Genomic DNA, 8,135 nt, shown 5'->3' on the forward strand with positions numbered 1-8,135 from the left:
CCGGTGCCAAATCAGTACTTTTGAAACGGTGCCGGTGCTCAAACGGTGCTCAAACCGGTGCTTAAAGAATGGAGAACACAAAATTGGTCCAAAAACCTCTCATGTTCAGCTGTTTTTTGTAAAAAGATAACAATGTTAGCCTTTTCTGCAGCTGTGGGGCATATATGGTATCACTCTTGGCTGGAAGCAGTGCTTAAACAATGGAAAAAACACAAACTTTGTCCAAAAACCTCTCATGTTTAGCTGTTTCCCACTTTTTCTTTGGTCATTTTAGCCTTTTTGGCCAGGGTGAAGGGAGTATCTGCCATCAAACAAGAAGACAGCCGTATGTAGCTATGATGATGTTTGCTAGTTCACTTTACATGCATTAATGTATGTTGGGAAGCATTTAAGTAACAAAGTGTTGCAGGTTACCTTTGTGGTGGCCATCTTGTTTTCCCAGTAAAGAGGAAGCCTGCCTCAATTGCAGCTCTTTTATAGGCCGGTCTTGTATTAAGAAGGTGTGTCTTTAGAGTATTTAAAGGGAGCAGGAAATGGATTGGGGGCCATTTTGAAAAGTTGCTGTCTGCATGTGCATGATGTTGGCAAGAGACAATAAAACAATTACTTTAATTGGGATGGAGTGAAGTCTGATGTTTCCCTCACCACCCCTCACTGTGTAACAATGTAATAACGAGCCTACTCAACGTAAATTACACACAAACAACATTAAGCTACTCACGCAGAGAAGAACGGCTGCTGCTGCATCATCATCCTCATCATTTCTGCTACACTGGCAGGGCTAGGGGCCAGGACTCTCCTCTTCGGGTTTTTGGGTATGTTGCTAACTCCGGGTCTGATAACAGGCACCACACCCGCAGTAGATGCGCTCGGTGTGAGGTCTCGCAGCAAGCTATTAAATACGGCGCATTTCTCGGCTTTTAAAAAAAAACGCTATGCGTCGCCAGGTGTTTCATCAGATTTGAGGTGTTACCTCCTTTGACAGTATCACAGTATCAGCTTAAAGCACTTGTTGCTGCTGAGTTTGCATCTTTTGCTGTGAAGTACAGCCAGACTTTGACCGCTTCGCCTTGGGCATTTTTAATCTGTAGCTCTGCTCTAAAAGAACGTACGTACCTGGACCCGCCTACTATCCTCGGAAACGTAAAATGATTGGCTAGAAGTGTATCACAGCTCAGGAAAAAAAAGCACCGAAATAAAGCACCGAAATGTGCGCTGCTTTTCGGTCTGGTTACTACCGTTTATGTCAGAACCGGTGCCATCATGGCACCGGACACCCACCCACCCATCCCTATTCTCGACCATCTCACACTTCTGTTTATTCAGTTTTCTGTTTGATGTTTATTCAGCTGTGTAAAAACTATAACTTTAATCTCAGCCAAACTGATTTACTCAGGAACAAACACTGATGAAGCCAAACAATAACATTTTTATTTTTATATATCATATTTAATTTAAGTAGCGAAAGACCGCGGGGGGTCTGAAAACGATGTGCTGGGAGTTCACTGTTCTCGCCGGCTCTAGTGAGCCTTGAACTCCCGGCTAGCTAACGAGCTGGTGGGTAACAGACGTCTCCGCATACGTCGCAGCACTTTTGCAAATATGTGATGTCTTGATAAACCGAGCAGATATTTGAAGTTTACACATCTACATTCTCGCCTGAAAATATTCTCGCCTGGCTGTGACGTAATCAGCCTTCAAATGCAGCCTCCGAAGGATGCAGCCTAGGAATTGGGACACAGCCAATTTGTTGCTAGTGGAAGTTAGCTAAGATAATTTAGCTAACTTAGCCAACTTTTGCTAGTTGAGCTAACTAATGTCAAAGTAAACAAATGAAATAATTTGTTGCTGGTGGAAGTTGCCTCATTGAAGTATATTCCCCCACATTTACTGCTAGACTAGCAGCATTTAGTTATTTATAATTATATTTATTTGTTATTATCATCTCCACTCACCACTGTCATTCTTTTTCTTTCCTCTATTTTGTTTTTTCATTTTTGACTTCTCTTTGGATTTATGTTTTATCATCGTCGATTTTGATGTTCACTTAATAAAAGGCTTATTTTATCTTGTTCCGCCTGCTTGGTGTCCTGCATTTGAGTCCAGACATAAGATTTGCTCCCTGCATATCATAACAATTAGATATCTGTATGCCAGTAGAAGTGTGCTGTGGATGAGCAGGATACCATTGTACCAGGCCCCACTCCTCTCCTAAACCTACCTATGAAAAAAACTGATGTGCAAAACACCAATTCTGAAGCCAACCACAGTTTCCTGGCTGACAAACATGCAATTTATGTCAACATCACTGCTCCAGTAACCACCTAATGTGAACTTTGTAGATCTCTAAAAGTAGAACGTTACATCCAGGCAGCCACTCTGTCAGGGCGCTGATGCCACAGCGGGAAGATGCAGAAAGCATCTGACAAAGCAGTTGCACTTGATGCCTTGGGAAAGTTGTGTTGTTTTGAATAGTAGGCTATCCACTCTAGATGACACTGTCAGCGGTGAAGACTATTAGTTCAATTGTCTTTCCCAGTTTCCATGGCGGACCCCTGAGCTGAAATGAAAAGGAAGACTTTTCTTGTCCGTGTGTGTGTGTTTGCATGTGTACAAATGCTGCACTTATCTAAATATAAACAGGCTTTAAAGCACAGATTTGAAAATATATCAGAGTCTCTGCTGCAGCGCTGTAACCAGTGGAAGAGAGAAACGAATAAAAAGACGACAGGCAGAGGAAGAAAAGAAGACAGATGAAGGAGATGCAGAGGAGAGTACAGAGCAGAAACCGAGGAAAAAGACGACAGTCTGAGGGAGAGGGAGAGAGATGCAGTGACATCACAGCAGAACAGTGAGGTAACGTCTGTGACACAGAAGCTGAACCCATAGAGCAGACTGTCATTTTTCACATCGATTAGAGCTGTTGATGCTGCAGCTCATGAATACTTAAAATGTTTTTATAAATATATTTAAAAATCTGACACCAAAATAAATTTTTTAAAGGAGCTGTTTACCAACTGAGAGTACTAGACTGTAATTTTGCAAGCCTGGGTTTTTCAAGGTCGATGCACTTTAAGGCTGCAGTAAGTAGAAGGAAATGAGGAGGCAGAGGAAGTCACATACTAGGACATTTTTTCAAACACCTAAGATCTGAGTAAGAAGGTTAGAAGTGTTGTTGCTAGTTTGCTAAATAATCCTTAGACAGTGTTGCTTGACCTGTGGTTTTCAGCCAGCCTCAGTGATACAGCTGAGATGTGCACGTTCCTAAGAAGCAACCTAGAACACAGATTGTGTGTCATGTTGTGTAATGTGCTGGAAATCTTGGACAGAAATCATTCTGACACACTTCTGAGCTTTTAAGGTGGAAACAATGGCCTGAAAACACAAATTTAAAAGCTTGTTATACCCTAACTCTTATGTCTGCACCCAGGCACAAGAGGAGAGCAGAATAGTTACTTTTGCATGAATAATATGACTTCTGTCTTTGTTTGTATCTAAACACAGGTTCCCTTTCAGTTGGTACAACACACAGTGTGGAATATCACAACCTCACATGTCATATACTACGCTATATCTCACTTCCCTGTATATTCAGGGAACAGAAGTTACAGACATAACTGTTTGCCTTTTATTGTTCTTTCAGTTAGTACTATGTACTTTTACTGGAATAACCTTGTACCAGCCTCACTTTCTGAAACATTTTCTTTGTGAGATACCTCTCTGCTCTCTCATTGTCTTTAAAAGTGTCGCATAAACACAGAACTTCACATGTCTTCACAGTCCCTGCTTCACTTTTTAACCCAGCCATCCTCTGCCTTCCACATCTGATACCGTGCTTCTGGCACAATCTTTGTCGCTGTCACTCCATCAGGATAGAAAAGCCTCTTAACAGCTTTAACACAGAAGCTGCATTCACAGCCCGCGTTTGGAAGAAACCATCTGAAAGCAGAGAGGGTTATGCTGACAGCTATAGCATTAAAGTAATGTGCTGGTGTTTCTGATCTATCAGCTTTACTTCTGTGTTCAGGGTGCCTACGCTGGCTTGATGGGACACTGATGCTGTCTTGCTGCCATCTGCTGATTACAGTCTGTAATGACATCACGATCAGAGAAGATGAACCGATGCACTGAAAATCTAAAAAAATAATAATAATACCTTTAATAGTAACTATTAATAGTTACTTTTCCTTAATTAGTAATAGTGATGGCACTGGCTAATTATTATTAACCACTGATTGCTCAGATGTTGCAAGTTAAAATGTTTCAAAATCATAGAGCTAAACTTTCTTAAAGAGAATATGTATAATATAACATATAATTTGAATAAATAATCCATTATTGTAACAGGACATACATATGAAAGGAGATGAAGGAAGGCGTAATAGGTCCACTCGAACTTTGCTCTGCCCCTCTCTGCCTGCCTGTGTCTGTCAACTCTGAATTAGGACTAATATAGTCTTAGCATAGAGGCAATTTAAGATCCATCCATCCACTTATCCACTTCAGGGAACCTGTCCCAGCAGTCACAGGACAAAAAGCAGGGTACACCCTGGACAGGTTACCAGTTTTGCCAGGGTAACATAGAAAGACTGACCACCTCGTACAGTCACATTCACACCTGTGGCCAATTAAGAATTGCTAATTAGTCTAACCCATGTGGGAGGAAGCCTGGGTGCTCGAGAAGACTCATGCAAGCATAGGAAGAAGTTGCAAATTCCATGCAGAAACAATAATAATAATAATAATAATAAGCTCAGACGGTAAGCAAACTGATTTGGTAGTAAGATATTTGGTTATAAGTGTTATCGTGGAACTTTGCAGTTAGTTCAAAAATCTTATAATTGAATCCAGCTTCACAGCTTGTCCTATAATTCAGCTGGTTTGAACTCAGAGCGTCCAGCTGAAACCTTTAAATTATATAACTTTTAACTTGAATACATTTTGTTTTTTGTTTCAAATGAAAAACATCTCTGCTCACAGTTTACGAGAGACTGCTGAGCTCTTATATAGAAAAAGACTTGAGCAGGTCATTATGAAGTTTTTATCAAAGATGATGGTTTTTATCCAGTATTTCATTTTCCTCTGCTTGTCCATGCAATAACAAACTAACAGCCAGACAATGTAAATCAAAACCTGCAGCAGATCAACTGGAAAACCTTCACAGACACACAAAAAATAGTTTTGAGAGGATTTTTTTTAAAGGAAAACAAAATCTAAAAAAAACAAAAAAATAAATCTGTGTTCAAGAAGAATAAAAATGTGAAACGGCCAAATTAAAACAAAGAACTTTATAAATTAGGCAGGAAAAACATAAAAACACACTCTTCAAATGAAGGTACGTCATGCTGAACTTTTACCTGCATTGAATCGAAGCCTCGGGTTTAATGTGAGTTTTTTGAATCCCAAACCGACTTCATCACAAACACTAAAAGAAAGAAAAGAAGACTAAACACTCTCCAGCAGCCTATAAAAACAAAATCACTTTAGAAAAGAAGAGTGTGCTCAGACAGATAACACTGAATGTTCGTGCACGTCAGCAGCAGCGCTTACACGTTTCATGTTTATGGAGAGAGAAGCTCAAATCTGCAGCAGCTTTTTGACTCCATTCTGGCAAAAAGCACCAATATCTTCATTTGTCTCTGCACAAAATGAATTCTGACGTATCAGCCCATTGTATGCAGTTTATCGGTTATCACTCTCACAAATGTTGCCTGTAGGAAGCCTCAACATGCAGACTCAGCAGGCTCAGAAAGACAGAACGGGAAAATGAAGAGGACGTGAAGATAAAGAACAAGTGCAGTGGGCAGGAAAATGGCGAAGATAAGGACTATATAAGTTGTAAATGACTTTAGTTTGATATATTGAGGGATGTCCTAGTTTCCTGTGGTTAGTATCCACACCTAAGTTAGTAAAAGTGACTGACTTCACACAGTATCTGTGCTTGAAAACATTCCCTAATTACATGTATCGATTACACCAACTTTACTGTGGAGAAGTTTGTACATAAAACAAATAGATACTGTCTGTAAGCGCTGTGTGAAGTTTCCTCACAAGTCAGATTCACTTCATTTATCTCCTAACAGCTTCTCTGCCTGAGTCCTTTTTTTGTACACGGTCATTTAAGTTACTTTTCTTTCTGTTTTAGATTTAGTTGCATTTTTATTACCCCTCTCTGTCTGCACCTTATCCAGGATTTCCACTTTACTCAGTCCTCCAAACAAACCTGTTTTAGCAGTTACTCTATATTTCCAAAGCATTTGCTTCTCTGCCTTCACACACATATGAACTTATCTCACTCTTAATCCACAGGTCTAATATTACGGCGATCCACTCTTTCGGGCTATAACTGCTTCAACCTTCCTGGGAAGACTTCCCACAAGGTTTAACCCTTGTGTGGTGTTCGTATTTTTGTTACTCAGCCAGTGTTCATGGGTCTGGTGGACCCGCTAGAGTTTTGGCTTTCCAAATTAACACTATCAAACAATTTTATGTTAAATTACTCAACAGATGTTTACTTCATCCCAATTACAAGCCATATGAACAGCAAACATGGTTAATTTTTTCCCTTTACCTTTGTTAGATCACATTTATGAATTAATGTGCTTCTCGTTTTTCTTTTATATAAAATGTTATAAAAAAATCAGTTATAATCAAGTGGAGTGAGTGGAAAGACACAACACATTTACACGTGAAGCAATATGTTTCACAACTAAATGGGATCAGCTGCTCATCAATGGTGACATTAGGCCCAGGGTTGTAAAACAGGGGAGGTGGTGCACACACTTATCCCACACTGTCCTGATGGCAGCTAGCTTGTCTCTCTGCCGTCGAGCTGGTCTGTCGTCTCGGTTATCAAAACGGATAATCCTGGAAATTTTGTTGAAGTTTTCCAGAAACATTGATGCATGGAAAGTTTCTTGCCGGTTTCTGCATCCCACAGGGATTCTGTGGATTCCCCTTTGGACCTGAAAACTCCAGCAAGGATAAGAACCCCAAAGTAGGCCTTTGGGGTTCTTAGATGGATTTGGTCCATCTCCTTCCACCTCTCTCCAAAAACACACCTTCCTTCTAGATTACTGCAATCCAGAATAATTTTCTGGATGGAATCTGGGATGAAAAGCTCCAATGAAGACTTGATGTCCTGCACATGAGTACCTGTCAGCCGTGTTGGCCCTGGCTTATCACAGTAACAGCTCTGCAGGGTGGCTCATTTCTTGGGCAAGAAGACCATTCAATTTCACCAGTTGTTGACATCCATATTTCTTCACTTGCTGTCTGGTGGGCTTGTTCTGGTCCTGGAGCTGGCTGCAGATGGGGTACTCGTCTTCGTTTTGTTACTAAATGGTGCTCAACCTCATCCTCTTCTTCAAAGTCACTGTCAGACTCAGAAATGTGAAATATTCTGAAACCTCTTTGTCAACATCATCATCAGAAGCTCCTCTCTCTTCCAAAATCAATTGGATGGCCCTCGCAGCAGATAATATTTTGCCATCTTGATCAGTTGTGATAAAGAACCACACTGGCAAAGTCTTATTTATAGTATTATGCCCCTAATTTGCAGGTGGGACAGGGTATGAGAAAATAAAATTTGGATCCCTAAAGAAAGAGGGTAAAATGTGCGGGAATGTCAGAGCAGACAGTGTTGATAGTTGAATTTTCAACAATGTTGCAACTTTGTGCGGGAGCGGGAGGGGAAGAAAACACTATCAGCAGCACCAGAAAGGAGGAAGACAGAGTGTGGGAACACAGGACCTACACTTTCAACACTTTTACTAGACCTGGGTCCAGTGGACCCGAACACCTTGTATGTAATGTAATTGCGTGGGGGGAGGTACAGTATGAGGTCATTGAAAATTTGTTCAGATTCATGCTCTTCACAGAAAATAAGCCAAAGCCAATGAATTTCAGGTTGAAAAAATAATTAATTGTTTAATTTTTCTTTTGAAAAAAACTGAAAACGGGTCTCACAGACCCGAACACCATACAAGGGTTAACAGTTGTTTATGGGAATTCTTGACCATTCTTCCAAAAGCACATTTGTGAGGTCGCACACTGATATTGAACAAAAAGGCCTGGCTCCTGGTTTCCGCTCTGATCCCAAAGGTGCTTTATCGGGCTTGAGGTCCAGACTCTTC

Source organism: Rhamphochromis sp. 'chilingali', assembly GCF_963969265.1.
Source record: "Rhamphochromis sp. 'chilingali' genome assembly, chromosome: 12".
Lineage (NCBI taxonomy): Eukaryota > Metazoa > Chordata > Actinopteri > Cichliformes > Cichlidae > Rhamphochromis > Rhamphochromis sp. 'chilingali'.